Source organism: Myotis daubentonii, chromosome 8, assembly GCF_963259705.1.
Source record: "Myotis daubentonii chromosome 8, mMyoDau2.1, whole genome shotgun sequence".
Taxonomy (NCBI): Eukaryota; Metazoa; Chordata; class Mammalia; order Chiroptera; family Vespertilionidae; genus Myotis; species Myotis daubentonii.
Window position 1 is genome coordinate 43,060,911 of NC_081847.1, and position 15,957 is coordinate 43,076,867.

The 15,957-nt window shown below is 44.1% G+C and overlaps 1 protein-coding gene across 3 annotated transcripts in view; it reads right to left on the reverse strand.

Annotated features, from left to right (window-relative positions):
* The window catches only part of ALPK2 (alpha kinase 2), a 114,064-nt gene extending 101,444 nt beyond the window's left edge, over nt 1–12,620 (reverse strand). For all 3 annotated transcript variants that reach the window (XR_009454098.1, XM_059706207.1, XM_059706206.1), the window contains exon 1: nt 12,065–12,620. The gene's annotated coding sequence lies outside the window, so the exon portion shown is untranslated. The remainder of the gene's footprint in view (nt 1–12,064) is intronic.
* Between the last annotated feature and the right edge of the window lie 3,337 nt (nt 12,621–15,957).

The following is a 15,957-nucleotide window of genomic DNA, read 5'->3' on the forward strand; positions in this document are numbered from 1 at the left end:
CGGCCAAACAGCCAAACAGGTGAGGACATGGATAAAACGACCCTCGAACGTGGCTGGTGGGAATGTAAAATGGCACAGACGCTCTGGAAAACAGTTTGGCAGATTCTTAAAAGGTTAAATATAAATTTACCAAAAGACCCAGAAATTCCATTCCTAGGCATCCACCCAAGAGAAATGAAACCATTTAACCACACAAAGACTTTCATGCAAATGTTCTTATCAGGATTATTCATAATTACCAAAAATTGGAAATAACCTAAAGGTCCATTGGAAACCATCTGAATGCCTAACTAGTGAATAGACAAAATATGGTATCGCCCTACAATGGAATGCCATGGAATAATAAAAGAAAACAAACTAGGATGCATGGTCCAACATGGACAAACCTCAAAAACATTATCATTACTATGGTCAGTGAAAGAAGTCAGACACAAGATGCCACATGTTATATGACTCCATTTATATAAAACTAGAGGCCATGGTGGGGTCCCTTGGCCTGGCCTTTGGGGATCGGGCCAAAACTGGCTCTCTGACATCCCCCGAGGGGTCCCGGATTGCGAGAGGGCACAGGCCAGGCTGAGGGACCACACCCCACCGGTGCATGATAGGGGCCAGGAGGGATCACAGGAGGGTTCCAGGGCATGTCCAGCCCATCTTGCCCAGTCCCAATCGGCCGAACCCCAGCAGAAAGCTAACCTACTGGTCAGAGCGTCTGCCCCCTGGTGGTTAGTGCATGTCATAGCGACTGGTCGAACAGTTGAATGGACACTTAGCATATTAGGCTTTTATTATATAGGACTAGAGGCCCGGTGCACAAAAATTTGTGCACTCGGGGGGGAGGGGGCGTCCCTCAGCCCGGCCTGTGCCCTCTCGCAGTCTGGGACCCCTCAGGAGATAACGACCTGCTGGCTTAGGCCTGCTCCCGGGTGGCAGAGGGCAGGCCCAATCCCTAGGTGCAGCCCCTGGTTGGGCTCAGAGCAGGGCCGATTGGGAAGTTGGGGCGCTGCCCCCTGTCATACACAGAGCAGGGCGATCAGGAGGTTGTGATTCCACCCTCAGTCACGCTCAGGGTAGGGCCGATTGGGGGGTTGGGGCACCATCCCCTGTCACACTCAAGGCAGGGTCGATGGGGAGGTTGCGGCGCCACCCCCTGTCACGCACAGAGCAGGGCCCATCAGGGGGTTGGGGCGCCGCCCTCTATCACCCACAGAGCAGGGCCGATCAGGGGGTTGGGGCGCCGCACCCTGTCACACACAGAGCCGCAGGGCGATCAGGGGGTTTGGGTGCTGCTCCCTGTCACGCTGATCCCGGTGCTGGGAGGCCTCACGGCTCCGCTGATCCCGGTGCTGGGAGGCATATTACCCTTTTACTATATAGGGTAGAGGCCTGGTGCATGGGTGGGTGCCAGCTGGTTTGCCCTGAAGGGTGTCCTGGATCAGGGTGGGGGTCCCCACTGGGGTGCCTGGTCAGTCTGGGTGAGGAGCTGAGGGCTGTTTTCAGGCTGGGGGTGACTGAAGCTCCCAACCGCTCCTTTTTTTCTTTTTTTCTTTTTTATTCTGGGCCAGCTTTAGCTTTGAGGCTTGGCTCCAGCTCTTAGGCCTCCGCTGCTGAAAGTAGGTTTCTGGCCTTTGCTTACAATGTTGCGATCCTGCTGGCTGAAGCCCAGCAGGTTTCTGGGGTTTTGTTTAGCTTCTATGTTTGTTACATAGTTGCTTGCAGCTCAGAGGCCTGCAGCGGCAGGCGTGGAACGTTGGAGTCCTCCGTCACTGAAGCAAGCAAGCCTCATGTTAGTTTCAAGCTGCCTGGCTGCCAGCCGCCATCTTGGCTGACAGTTAATTTGCATATCTCCCTGATTAGCCAATGGGAAGGGTAGCGGTCGTACACCAATTACCATGTTTCTCTTTTATTAGATAGGATGTCCAAAAAAGCTATAGAGCCACAAAGTAGATTAGTGGTTGTTGGAGGTGGCAGCAGTGGACAGAACATTAATTAGCAATCAATAAACATGAGGGACATTTTTGGGGTGATGAAAATGTTCTAAAACTGATCTATGGTGATGGTTATGCACCTTGATAAAATTACTAAAAAGATCATTGAACACTTACGCACTGTGTAAAATATGCCTCAATAAAGTTACTTTTTAAAATAGAGAATGTAGAAGACAGACATTTAATAAGCACCTATTATATTCCTTGCAGCATTGCTTGTGATAGCAAAAGACTGGAAGTCACATAAATACCCATCAATCAGAATCTAAAAAAAAGTAAAATAAAATAATAAAGATCTAGTTATAGTGTATCTATACAATGACATTTTTAATAGCAATAGGCACTAAAAAATAGAGCAGTTCTCTCTGGCCAGTGTGGCTCAGTTGGTTGAGCATCATCCCATGCACCAAGAGGTCACTGGTTCAATTCTCAGTCAGGGCACATGCCTGGGTTGTGGGCTCAATCCCCAGTAAGGGGCCTGCAGGAGGCAGCCAACTGATCTCTCTCTCTCTCTCTCTTTTTCCACTCTCTCTCTAAAATCAATAAAAACATTATTACAAAATAAGGCAGTTCTGTATGCACTGATATGGAATAATCTCCAAGATATATTATTAAATGAAATAAACAAAGTAAAAAAGAAAGTGTAGAGTATGCTAACACTTGTATACGAAAAAAAAAGAATATTCCAATATGCTTGTGTATACACATAACGATTCTAGAAATACACAGGGAACTGGGAAACTGGTTGCCCCAGGCTAACTAACTGAGGAAGGGAGGGATGCTAGTTGAGGACAGCGATTTTCTCTGCATATCCTTTTGGATGCTTTTTAATGTATAAATGTTACCCAATACACAGGTACAATTTGACTTTTATTTTTGTTTTTTTTTTGTTTTTTTGTTTTTTGTTTTTTATTAAATCTTTATTGTTCAGATTATTACATTTGTTCCTCTTTTTTTCCCCCCATAACTCCCCTCCTCCCAGTTCCTGCCCCACCCTCCGCCCTCACTCCCCACCCACTGTCCTCATCCATAGGTGCACGATTTTTGTCCAGTCTCTTTCCGAATCTCCCACACCCCTTTCCCCCCCAAGAATAGTCAGTCCATTCCCTTTCTATGTCCCTGATTTTATTATAATCACCAGTTCATTCTGTTCATCAGATTATTTATTCACTTGATTTTTAAATTCACCTGTTGATAGATGTATATTTGTTGTTCATAATTTGTATCTTTACCTTCTTCTTCTTCTTCCTCTTCTTAAAGGATACCTTTCAGCATTTCATATAATACTGGTTTGGTGGTGATGAACTCCTTTAGCTTTTCCTTATCTGTGAAGCTCTTTATCTGACCTTCAATTCTGAATGATAGCTTTGCTGGATAAAGTAATCTTGGTCGGTGGTTCTTGGTATTCATCACTTTGAATATTTCTTGCCACTCCCTTCTGGCCTGCAAAGTTTCTGTTGAGAAATCAGCTGACAGTCGTATGGGTATTCCCTTGTAGGTAACTGAGTTTCTTTCTCTTGCTATTTTTAAGATTCTCTCTTTGTCTTTTGCTCTTGGCATTTTAATTATGATGTGTCTTGGTGTGGTCCTCTTTGGATTCCTTTTGTTTGGGGTTCTCTGCACTTCCTGGACTTGTAAGTCTATTTCTTTCACCAGGTGGGGGAAGTTTTCTGTCATTATTTCTTCAAATAGGTTTTCAATATCTTTTTCTCTCTCATCTTCTGGCACCCCTATAATTCTGATGTTGGTACGCTTGAAGCTGTCCCAGAGGCTCCTTACACTATCCTCGCATTTTTGGATTCTTTTTTCATTCCGCCCCTCCGGTTGGGTGTTTTTTTGCTTCCTCGCATTTCAAATCATTGACTTGATTCTTGCGCTCCTCTGGTCTGCTGTCGGGAGTCTGTATAATATTCGTGGTTTCAGTCCGTGTATGCTTAATTTCTAGTTGGTTCCCCAACATAACATCGAGAGTCTCATTAGTTTTGTTGTAGATCTCATTAAGTTTATCGGCGGCTTCTAAACAGTTCTTGAGAGACCTTTAAAGTGTGGTTCTGAACTCTATATCTTCCATTGACAATTTTGTCCTGTTTCTTTGTCTCCGCATTTTGTTATGCTTCCTTGGTGCACCCCCTAGTGGTCTTTGTGCGCAGTCTTGTAGTTAAGCCTTGATTGTTGAAGCAAAAAACCAGGGAGGGTTTGACCTCCAGGCCAAGTGGCTATGAGAATCAGCTGTGTCAGCAGTGAGAGAACTTCTGTCCTCTAGGGAGGTGCTAATCTAGCCTTTGCCTGAGGCTATCCGGCAAATGCCTCTGTGCAGGGCTTGGGCGGGGCGGGTCGCACAGGATCAACAGGGTGGGCCGGAGAGAGCAGTTATGGCGGCTCTCAGTCCTGTCCCCAGGGGCTCTGCCTCTCTGAGTCCCAGCACCTGCTGCAAAGCTCGGAGAGAAAGCTGCACTCGCTCTGACCGAAGCCAGACAGTTCCGCTTCTCCCGTTTGAGTCTGGGTCCCCAAAGACTCGCCTGTATCTGGAGCTCAGAGTCTGCGACTCCCTCCTGATTGAAAACGCCAACCGCGCCCTCCGCCGCCAGCCTGCTCCGCGCACTCCGCACCTCAGAATTTGACTTCAGCACTGCGCCTCCTCTGAGTGTCCGTATGCGTTTCTCTTTCCTCCTAGTTGTAGGACTTCCACTCAGCCAGCGTTCCTGTGGTTCTGGGTGATGTCCCTTCCATGTTTTAGTTTCACTTTTGAAGTAGTTGTTCAAAGCAGCAAACTCCGGCGTTAACCTATGCCGCCATCTTGGTTGTCCACAATTTGACTTTTAAATATGAATAGTGAGCAACTCCATGTGCCCACAGTGTGCCTGGCACACAGATACAGGTGACTGTGAACACAGATGTAGCTGCTGCTCTGTGCTCAGGATTCGTTTTGAACTTTTTGTTTAAAGATGAAAAAGAAAGTCTTCCCATTGATACTCCTGTGCTCTGCTACTTAAAAATCTGTGGCAGTTTCCAGTTCTTTACAGAGAGCTTTTGAAAAAATCGCTCAGGGTTAAATGAAACCTGTGAGAGGGTTTAGTACAGCGGTTCTCAACCTGTGGGTCGCGACCCCTTTGGCAGTCGAATGACCCTTTCACAGGGGTCGCCTAAGACCATGCTGCATATCAGATATTTACATTATGATTCATAACGGTAGCAACATTACAGATATGAAGTAGCAACGAAAATAATGTTATGGTTGGGTCACAACATGAGGAACTGTATTTAAAGGGCCAGAAGGTTGAGAACCACTGGGTTAATATCTCCCCTGATTTTACAATTGGGAAACACCGGTTAAGCGATGCTTCCCAAGGACACACAGCTTGTTGGCAGCAAAGTCCATGATTCTTGACTCTGATTTTCAATTTATTATGTTGATGGGATATATTCCTCTGTCTATTTTAACCTTGTCCTCTCTCAGAGTAAAGACAGGCAACAGAGACAAGACCAAGATACTATACAAATACAGCGCATGACAATGTTGTTAATGAGACCAACTTCTGTGAATTAATTGGTAAAAATCACTGTGGTTGGGGGTTGAATGTAGTGGGCTAAGAGTTGTGGCCCATGTAGGCCTGTGCCATCAGGATCATCACCAACCCTCTCTCTGGTTCCTCCTCCTCTTCTCTGTCCCCCCAGCCCCACCGCCATCCTCCCAGGCTCCCTGTATCCGCATGCTCCCTCCTCACCATCCACAACAAAACCAGGAGCAACTCCTTTGGAGAATGGTAACTTTAAATGGGACCAAGAAGTAGAGAATCTCCCTGTGGAATTTCAGGCTTGGCCAGTATAGGGAGCCTGGGAAAGGTCCTGTTCTCCTGTCCCACTCCCTGCCCTGCAGTGGGCAATAATACTAAGCCTGCCCCTGGTGTGAGAACTGAGTCTGGATTTATTATGCTGAACATGCCACCTCTCAGTGAGTCTGCTTAGAGCATCGGTTCTCAACTTGTGGATCGTGACCCCTTTGGGGGTCGAAGGACCCTTTCACAGGGGTCACCTAAGACCATTGGAAAACACATATATAATTACATATTGTTTTTGTGATTAATCACTATGCTTTAATTATGTTCAATTTGTAACAATGAATATACATCCTGCATATCAGATATTTACATGACGATTCATACCAGTAGCAAAATTACAGTTATGAAGTAGCAACGAAGATAATTTTATGGTTGGTGGGCACCACAACATGGGGAACTGTATTAAAGGGTCACGGCAATAGGAAGGTTGAGAACCACTGGCTTAGAGGAAGTTAGCTTTGGGGACTTTGCGGAGAATGTCAGTCTCACCTTCTACCATCATCTTCAACCCAGTCAGCGGGTCTTAGGAGAAAACTTTATTTTTTGCCTCCACTTTCCCTGTTTTCTGAACTTTCTTTTTTTTTTTTACCTTTCTTTGTCTAATTTTCTTTAGTAAAGTGTGCCTTCAAGATTAGCACACCACATCCAGTGATAAGCACCTGGAGAGGAGGGGGATACTGCATTCAAGGCTCCCTTCCTTCCAAAGGCAGGCCTGTCTTAACATGCCTGGGCTGGAGTTTAAAGCTGCCCCCACCCCCCTAAATCTTCACAGTAGGAAGCTGCCCAGGGCTAACCTGATGATTAAGGAAAGAGATGGTTTGGCCTTTCTCTAAAATGCCCCAAAGCGCCTACAGGGGCCATTTTGCTTGTCCTGCTAACTCCATCCCCTGCCTCTCCCATCGGTCAAGCCTGGTGATGGGTGGGCTGGTCCTTGCCCTTCCTGCTTTGTGCGTGCTGATTGGTCTAAACTGATCAAGTGCTCTTGCTCTGTGATTGGTTTATTAATAAGTCTAAACCAATCAGCACATGGATCTCTCCAGAAAGTAATTCAGAGGTGATCCAATCAGTGCAAAGCTTAGGTCTTTCACTGGGTCCGTTAAGCAGAAAAAGAAAGCATGCAGAACCCAGGGGAGGGCATAACCATTTGAGACTGAGAAAGCCGGCCTGAGGGTGAAACCAAAGCACAGAGAAGAGCAGTCTCCAGAACCACAGGGAGCCAGAGCTGGGGTCCTCACCAAAGTCCTGGACTGTTCAGTTTAGTGTGAGCAATAAATCCCCATTTCCCTTTAGGCTAGTTTGAGCTGACTTTCGATTGTTACTTCTAGGAAGCATACTAAAGCATCCATACCTTCTCTTGTCCCATGGTGCCTGAAATCCCTACCTCCATTCCAGAGCTCTACCCTGGACATGCCCTCACCAAGTTATAGATGGAAGTAAAGGAGTTAAGGTTAGATGGCTTAATCAAAGAATTCCCCAAGGAAGTTCTGGGGACAACTGTAGAAAGCCTATCCTAACCAAACGAATTTCTGAGTTCCATTCACACCTTATCACTTTCTGCCTTTTGTGTTTTCCTGTGTTTTTTCCTTTTCACAGAAAGACCACCTTCCATCTCGATATGTTCAAATCCCACAAGTTTTCAAACCCCAGCTCACATGCTACCTTGCCCTTGAAACCTACCCTGATGGCTTCAGCTGGAAAAAAAAAAACCAGCCCCCTCCCAAATGACTGACCGCTCACCTCTGTGTGTCCTCCCCTCGCTCTATTCCCCACAGACACACTCCTCTGTCAGCGGCTTGCCCACAGGACACTGATGGGTTCATCTTCTCCACAGCTCTAGCATATAGTGGCTGCATCTCTGAGAAGCTGGCAAGTTTAGTCATTGAAAAGGACAAGCGTGAATAGGTTTTCTTCAGGAATTATAGGCCTAAGAAATGGTTCAAGCGGTGGTTCTCAAGAGAGTGGTCCCTGGATCACACCATCAGCATTAACCAGGAAATTGTCAGATATGCAAATTCTTGGGACCTTCAGAATCAGAAACTCTGTGGGTGGGACCCTGTCACCTGTGTTTCACAAGCTCTCTAGATTCTGTTGCACTTTAAAGTTTGAGAACCACTGGGCTAGAGGATGCTGTTAAACGACTGACTGAGGAGCGAATGAGCCTGGCTATGTCAGAGCAGGACTGAAGACCAAGTGAAGATCAGGTGAGTTCTGTGACCCTGGACATGCGGCAGCAGCCACAGAAGGGCTTGCCCTGGGAGGCGTAGAGTGCCATGTACGCAGAAGGGAGCGATTCAGAACTGTTGTCTCTTTAACCTGTGTCCATCCTTTTGACCTGCTGTCCAAAGTCTCCCGGTCCTTTGGGGCTGTCCCAGGCAGGTGTGCATTGGCAAAAATCTCAATTTAAAATGTTCTTTTCAGTCATGTAAGTCGGGCATTTACTTTTATTTTTGCCATCCCTGAGACGACATGATCACTTTCTCCCAAGTTCATAATAGATATATTCTCCTCGCAAGCTTTTTTACATTTGTAAATTTTCAGACTTCCTCTCTTGGCAAAATGAACCCCAGAATAACAGGGTCCTTGTGAACCTGTCGGTAACTCAGGCAAAGAATTTATCAAGATGCCCTGAGGTGCCTGGGCAAAAGCTATGGGGCATCTGATAAAGACCGTAAGGGAGATAACAAAGATGTTGGTAAAATTCTTCAGAGCTATCCTGTGAGCCCTGCTTGTGATTCTTGTCTGCTACATCCCTCTGTGCCTGACTCGCCCTCACCCAGAACAAGGGTGTATCCTATTCATTATGAATCTTCATCGCTGACCTCCAAATTCCGCCGTGACTCCTGAGATGGCTCACTCAGCTACTGTCTCTGCTCAGCCACCCAACGGCTGGTCCATTTCAGAGCATTCTCACCCCACTCACCCTGCAGTGCCTGTGTCTCAGCTGGAAGGGAATCAATGCAGGGCTCCACTCTCACCTTTGGGAAAGGCTGGCTTGTGCCTTAGTTTTCATAATAATCACAGAGATTTGCTTTTGCCTTCCATTCCTGTGGATTCATGAAAACTCGTATTTAAATACAGTACTGATATGTATGTACTAAAAAGCATTTCCAGGTGGTGTTGATAAGTCTCTTCCTCTCTTTTTAGATAATGAATACATCATCAACCATTTTCAGACAAAAATAGTTTTTCTTACTTATTGTAGATGCATTCTAAAATATAATCTTTTTAAAATTTTTGCTCTCAAACACTGTTTTCAAGGACAGAATTTCCTTCAAAACAATCTAATCTTCTATATTATTGTTGTTTAATCATTGCACTAATGTCAAAAATGTGTAGTTTCTATTACTTTATAGTTTGTATTATGAAAGCATTATGAAATTTTAGGGGGTGGAGGGAGGGAGAGAGAGAGAGAGAGAGAGAGAGAGAGAGAGAGAGAGAGAGAGGGGAGTTTTAATTAGCTGAGAGGAAGAACTAGCCTTTGGAAGACAAGCAACCCAATTAAAAAATGGGCAGAAGATCTGAATAGACATTTCTCCAAAGAGGACATATAAGTGGCCAAGAGACATATGAAAAAATGCTCAGTGTCACTAGTCATCAGAGAGATGCAATTTAAAATGATAATGAGGTACCTACCACCTCACACCTACCAGAATGGCTATCATCAATAAATAAACAAACAAGTGCTGGTGAGGATGTGGAGAAAAACGAACCCTAGTACACTGCTGGTGGGACTGCAGACTGGTGCAGCCACTATGGAAAACAGTGTGGAGTTTCCTCAAAAAATAAAAAAGGGAACTGTCATTTGATCCAATGGTCCCACTTCTAGGAATATATCCTAAGAAGCCAGAAACACCAATCAGAAAGAATATATGCACCCTTCTGTTCAGAGCAGCATTATTTACAATAGCTAAATTCTGGAAACAGCCCAAGTACCCATCGGTAGATGGATTAAAAATGGATTTAAAAGGCTATGGTACATTTACACAATGGAATACCATGCAGCTATAAAAAAGAAAGATCTCTTACCCTTTGAGACAGCATGGGGAGGACCTGGAGAGTATTATGCTAAATGAAATGAGCCAGTCAGAGACAGACAAGTATCACATGATCTCATTTATCACATGTGGAATCTAGTGAACAAAATAAACTGACGAACCAAAAGATCCAGAGACATAGAAGCATGCAACAGACTGCTGAATCTCAGAGGAAAGGGGGTGAGGGAGCAGGAAGGGATTAACTAATGAACTTATTTGCACATATGCATAGCCCATGGACAGATAATAGTATGGGAAAGGCCTGGGGAGGGGAAGGGATCAGGGTGGAGGGGATCAAAGGGAGAAAAAGGAGACATTTGTAATACTTTCAACAATAAAGATAATTTTTTAAAAAAAGAACTAGCCTTTGGAAAAACTACAATGTGACAGATACTGTAGAGGTGTTTTCTCAGCTAATCCCCCATCACCCCCTGTGAACGTAGATATTGTTATCTTCCTTTTACAGAGGAGAACACTGGAGTTCAGACAGGCTGAGAAATTGGTCTAGAGTCAGAGTTTGCTTCCAACTGTGACCCCAGAGCCTGGGATTTATTCCTCCACACCACCAGCTTCTCTCCCTCTCCACCCAGATTAGGATACTCATGACATCCTCCTTGCATAGAATGATACCTACAGGTAAGTGTGCATGAGGCAGTTAAAAAGGAATTAGAAGTGGGGGAGGGGTGATCTTTACAGATGATGAAAATAGGAATGCCACTGTACCTAAAAATCTTCCCCAAACTGTGATCGGATGTTTTGCAAAAACTTCAAAAGGGCAATGTAATTTGGAAGCTAAAATGCATTTAGTTTGGTCCTGGGCAGGTAACTCAGTTGGTTGGAGCGTCATCCTGCGCACCAAAAAGTGGTGGGTTTGATTCCCAGTCAGGGCACATATCTAAGTTTTGGGTTAAATCCCTGGTCAGGGCTTGCACGGAGGCAACCAATGGATGTTTATCTCTCACATCAATGTTTCTCTTTCTCTCTTCCTTCCTCTCTCTAAACATATCCTCACATAAGGATTTAAAAATTAAAAACCTTTCAAATACATTTATTTGTTTTAAATCCGGATTTCCAAGATCTGAATGTGTTTACTGACCACGGGTGGCTTTTAATGCAGGACCTGTCAATCTGTCGCTTGAGAAGGTGGCCTTCAAGGCCCTGGGTTTCTGCCCAGAAGCCTCACAGCAAAGACATGCATTCAGGTTTCCCTTTGCTGGGGGGCTGTTATAGAACATCTCTTCCCATTCCTGGCTAATTCATCTTAAAAACTGAAGCCAACCTTTACTCAAGGAAAAGGTGTGGAAAGAAAATAATTAGAGCAGAAACAGCTCTACATGCTGGTCTTGCTTTTATCTATTTTTAAATGATTGCTCGATGTCTGTAACTGACACCCTTAATCAGTGGTTTTAAAGCTTGGATGTGTTCATCAACGTGTAACGTGACCGTGGTGCTATTTTATCGGTGGCTTTTTTGGGTTGACTTTTTGTCTTACTTTTTTTTTTTAAAGATCAATGTAACAACTCGAGTCCCACGTCATGCCTCTAGTTAACAATACTGCACTGTACACTTAACACTGTATTCAGAGCAAAGACCTCATGTTAAGTGCTCTTACTATAATTTAAAAAGAAAAAGAAAATAAAAGGAGCTATTTTAACGCCTGGATGGATGTTGACAGCAGCCATTTTGAAATGCCCGATAGCTTCTCAGTAACGTGACTCCTCTGTGTCCACTCAGAACGCGGCGTTTCCAATCACCATGATCACCCAGGTAAAAGGAATAACCTTTGACTAAAACACCCAAATATTCCAGGCAGAGGTATCTGGGGCCTGAGTTCATGTGCCTGTGCAAAGCCTTTACAAATTGCTCCTTTGAGTCTTCCTCTATGTTTGTTTTGCTAAGTTTTGGTGGACTTTTTCCTAAATGTCTTGATAGCCATGATGTGAAAGAATCTTTTAAAACTATTGTCAAGCCAAAATAAGCAGACATTAAAAAGTCATAATTTCCCAAGAGGAACCTAAACCGAAAGTGAACCTTTGGCTACTTAAAAACCCTAGAGACCCACACATGCCACCCGGCCCTTACTTCACTTTGCTCTATTTCACAAGGACACAGTCTGCTCTGTTCCCTGTTGTAGAAAATGTAAACGACTGCATATTGAAAGCACTGCTGTTCCTTATATAAAAGGCAAAGTCTAGATACTTACTTTTCAATGCTTTTTGTCCCAGAGACGTGATAGGAGAGCTGGCTCGGCAGTGGGCTCCCCGGGCTGCGTGGGAGGCATTGATTGGGCGTCCCTGTTCCTGGGCCTGGGGATTCAGAGGAGCTACGGGGCTCAGGGTCTTGTCCACGATCGGGTCAAAGCACAGTTGGGTCTGTTTCCAGAAAAGCTCCTCTCTTCCTAAGAGGGAGAATTCTGTGCCCAGGGAAGTTCTGGAAGGAGAACATTTTTCTCTGCCCTCGAATGAACTAGGTCATTGCTGAAGCTGGAGAATGTTTTTTAGCATCACTGTGATGAAACTTGAGGGCTGTTCCTGCAGTAGGTGCGACACTTGTTGTTGACGCCGGGGAGGCCCTGGCACCGGGGCCCAGCGAGCTGATGAAACGCAGATGAGCTGTCACTGATGTCTCGGGAGACCAAGCAGCGCTCTGCAGAGGCCATGAGGGACCGCAGGGTTAGTGGCTGGCCTCTCAGAAAAGCAGAATCTCGCTGCCTGATAAAGTGATTAAGGCCGGAGTAACACCAGCAGTCCTATCAAGGGTATCAGGCATCTGAAGTGCGCATAGGAAATTCGAGGGGGGGTGGGGAGGGAGGCGCACACAAGAGTCATATGTTGTTCATTTAGAACTGGTATTACCGTCGTTCTCTGAAGTTCTCTGAAAAAAGCAGAAGCCACAGCAAGGCAGGATCCACCCTCCTCTCCCCTCCTCCCCCAGCAGTCCTCTCCCCCCCTCCACACACATTCTCTCTCTTCCTATTATAACTACAGTAGTAAGAAGAGAATAGAGCAAGAGCAAAAATCCATAGAAGAAATACCATGAGCCCTGTTCCTTGAAATTGTCAGGAAGTGTTCCTGTTGGCAACGTAGATTTTGTAACGTGGGCATTTCTGTTACTCAATTTTGTCCAAATCCAAGAAAGAACACAGAAAATCCAGAAGTAGTATTCTGTCACTACTTTGCCTCTCTACAAATGTGTTTCAGCCTACCGCACCTGGAAAATGACAGCTTAGAAAGAAACCTCTTATGGAACTCGGGGCGAGGGCTAAAATTAGCAGCTCTGAGTGGGTGACCTTGAAAGGGACACAGCTGTAACTATTCACTCCATCCTGAGCACTACAATCCTCAAAAGCACATTATTTTTCCACAGCACAGTGCATGCATCGCTGACACTTGATGGAATAAAATGTTTCACGAAACAAAAAAGCATCAAAAACTGAATAGCAACAAGGGTATGGTTCGTATGATCTGTTTTTCAATTTTATCTTCACATGAGAAGAAAGGCATGGAAAGCTGAGAGACTAAAATAACGACTGCCTCTTTGGGGACACATCTCTGAGATGCAACAGAATGAGAAATGACTGGACCTTGGGGACTACGGCGAACAGTTGGTTTTATTTAAAGTTGGAGCCTCTTAAAAAAAACAAAAACATAAAGTTGGAGCCTCTTCAGAGATCTTTTTTTTTTTTTACATGTAGTTTTATTGATTTCAGAGAGGAAGGGATAGGGAGAGAGAGAAATAGAAACATCAATGATGAGAGAGAATCATTGATTGGCTGCCTCCTGCATGCCCCCTCATTGGGGATCGAACCTGCAACCTGGGCATGTGCCCTTGGAATCGAACCCGGGATCCTTCAATCCACAGGCCGATGCTCTATGCACTGAGCCAAACCAGCTAGGGCCAGAGATCTTTCCAGATAAGAGGAGATAACTTTACGTTGAGAGTGAAGAGAGAAGGAAGGTGAGATGATAAAACATAAAAATATATGGCACAGCAGCAGGAGAGGATACAGACACAAGGGAACCGACATCCACCGCAGTGATGAACGTGAGGCACTCTGGAGTGACGCGCTACCTGGGAGTGCCTACATAGAAAAGTGGACACTCAATATGAAACTTCATTTTGTTCTGCTCAAACAATTTGAAAAACAAACTCCCTCTACTCCTAGCATACATCTCCTTGTAAAATAAAGCTAAGGAGAGAGGAATTTTTATATACACAAAATGGATTTGCCTGTATTTGTTTTACTATTCATGTCATTAGTCTACAGTCATAGAATTTTTGTTTTAATTTTAGGTTTAGGGGAGCAGGAATGGAAGAGAAGCAGAAACAGAGACCTTAGGATTAAACTCAATTAGGCCACGATGCTGTTCTGAATTTTCTGTGATGATTGGAAGGAGAGGATAGAAGGAGACAGAAGGGGAGACAATGAAGAGAGAAAGGAGACATATATTTGTGCCCCTCTAGTAGCACTAAACAAACAAAAAACAGGAGTTTGTGATTAAAAGTAAAGACCTAAAAATGTTTAGCATCATTCCCAGTAAATAGTATGAAATACATGTTTAAGCAATCTCCTTTTCTGAAGCTATAGGAGAAGAAAGAAAAAAACCTTCATTTGTGCAGAGTTGGAAATGTATGTTTGTAGCAGATGTTTTTTAATTACTTCTCTAGAGAGGCATTTGGACTTTATTTTCTTGGCCTCTCAAATCAATGGGTGCCGCTCCATCCACAGGCCACTCTAGCTTGCAAAGGACTGGCATCTTCATCAGTTCCCAGTTAATCTGAATATTCAAAGCAGATTCATTAGGTTCTTCAGCTGCTCTTTGCTTCCAAAACTTGGGTTTGGTTCGGTACATGAGGAGTTTATCTGCTCATTTTATTCCTGTTGGCGGAGAAGGTCCTCGAGCATTCGTGATTAATGGTACGAGTGATAAATGCCCTTCCCAGTAGAGCACATTCTTGGCTGAGATTGGGTACCAATCACATGTCAGGTCAGATCAGATTTTCTGCCAGGATCCCTGGGCCAAGCTGGAACTGGGCAAGTCTCTCCTGCTTCGGGGAGCAGTCAACGTTTCGGGAGGGTCTCCCAGCATCGACTCCCTCTCCCTCTCTCAACAATTCATCCCCACCCAGGGTCCTGGGGTTCTCGTATTTTTTGCACTATGTGTGGTACCTGGCTCACTGGACATGATCTGACTTAGGCATCTGCAACCTTCATTCAGTTCCCTGTACTTTAAAGGGCTGCCAGTCACTCAGGTAGGTCGACTCAACAGGCACATTTTGGCCTCAAGTACAGTGACAAAAAATATATATATTAATGTAAATAAGATTATTACTTATAAATAAGATTATTAAATAAGAACATTACATACTCATTACTGAAAGTGTTTAATATTTTTATTTAAAATTTTTTTAAACCTCCCACCATGCATAGCTAAATTAGTGTAAATTAATGTTCTTTCATGGTGCTTTTCATCCCAGGTAACAGATTTCTATAAAGTTTTTCATGAGATCATGAAGTTTTTAAATATTTTCAAAATAACAATTAAAATTTTAATTTTGTCAGAGGAATTTTTCCAAACATAGGAATGTTGTTTGGAATTTGGATTTCCCTCCATGGTATCACAACTATAAATGGTATTTAGGTTCACAGCGCACTGTATAGAAGAATTTAATCCCACATGTTCCTGAGGTGCCATATTTCAGCTCCCTACAACTACAAGTGTCAAAACCAGGTTAAAATCCAACTTAACTACATAGGACAGGCTAAATACCTGGAGAGAAAAATCCAAACATCCATGATAAAATTCTGCCAGTTTATTTAGTTTCATTAACACACACACACACACACACACACACCATTACAACTTTCAGAATAGAAGCAAAATTCCTATTTTCACAAGTATATATGTTGAACCCTAAGTAGATACTAAGGGTTCACAGATACTAAGTCAAATTAACTAGTTGAACAGTGTATGGATATTTAAATTTTTTAAAGATCTGTATATATTCTATATGTTAAGTCTTTTTATAAAAGTCTCCTTTTTAAGGCTTTTCTTCTGATTGAAGTATGGGGAAGGCCTGGGGTGGGGTGGAGGG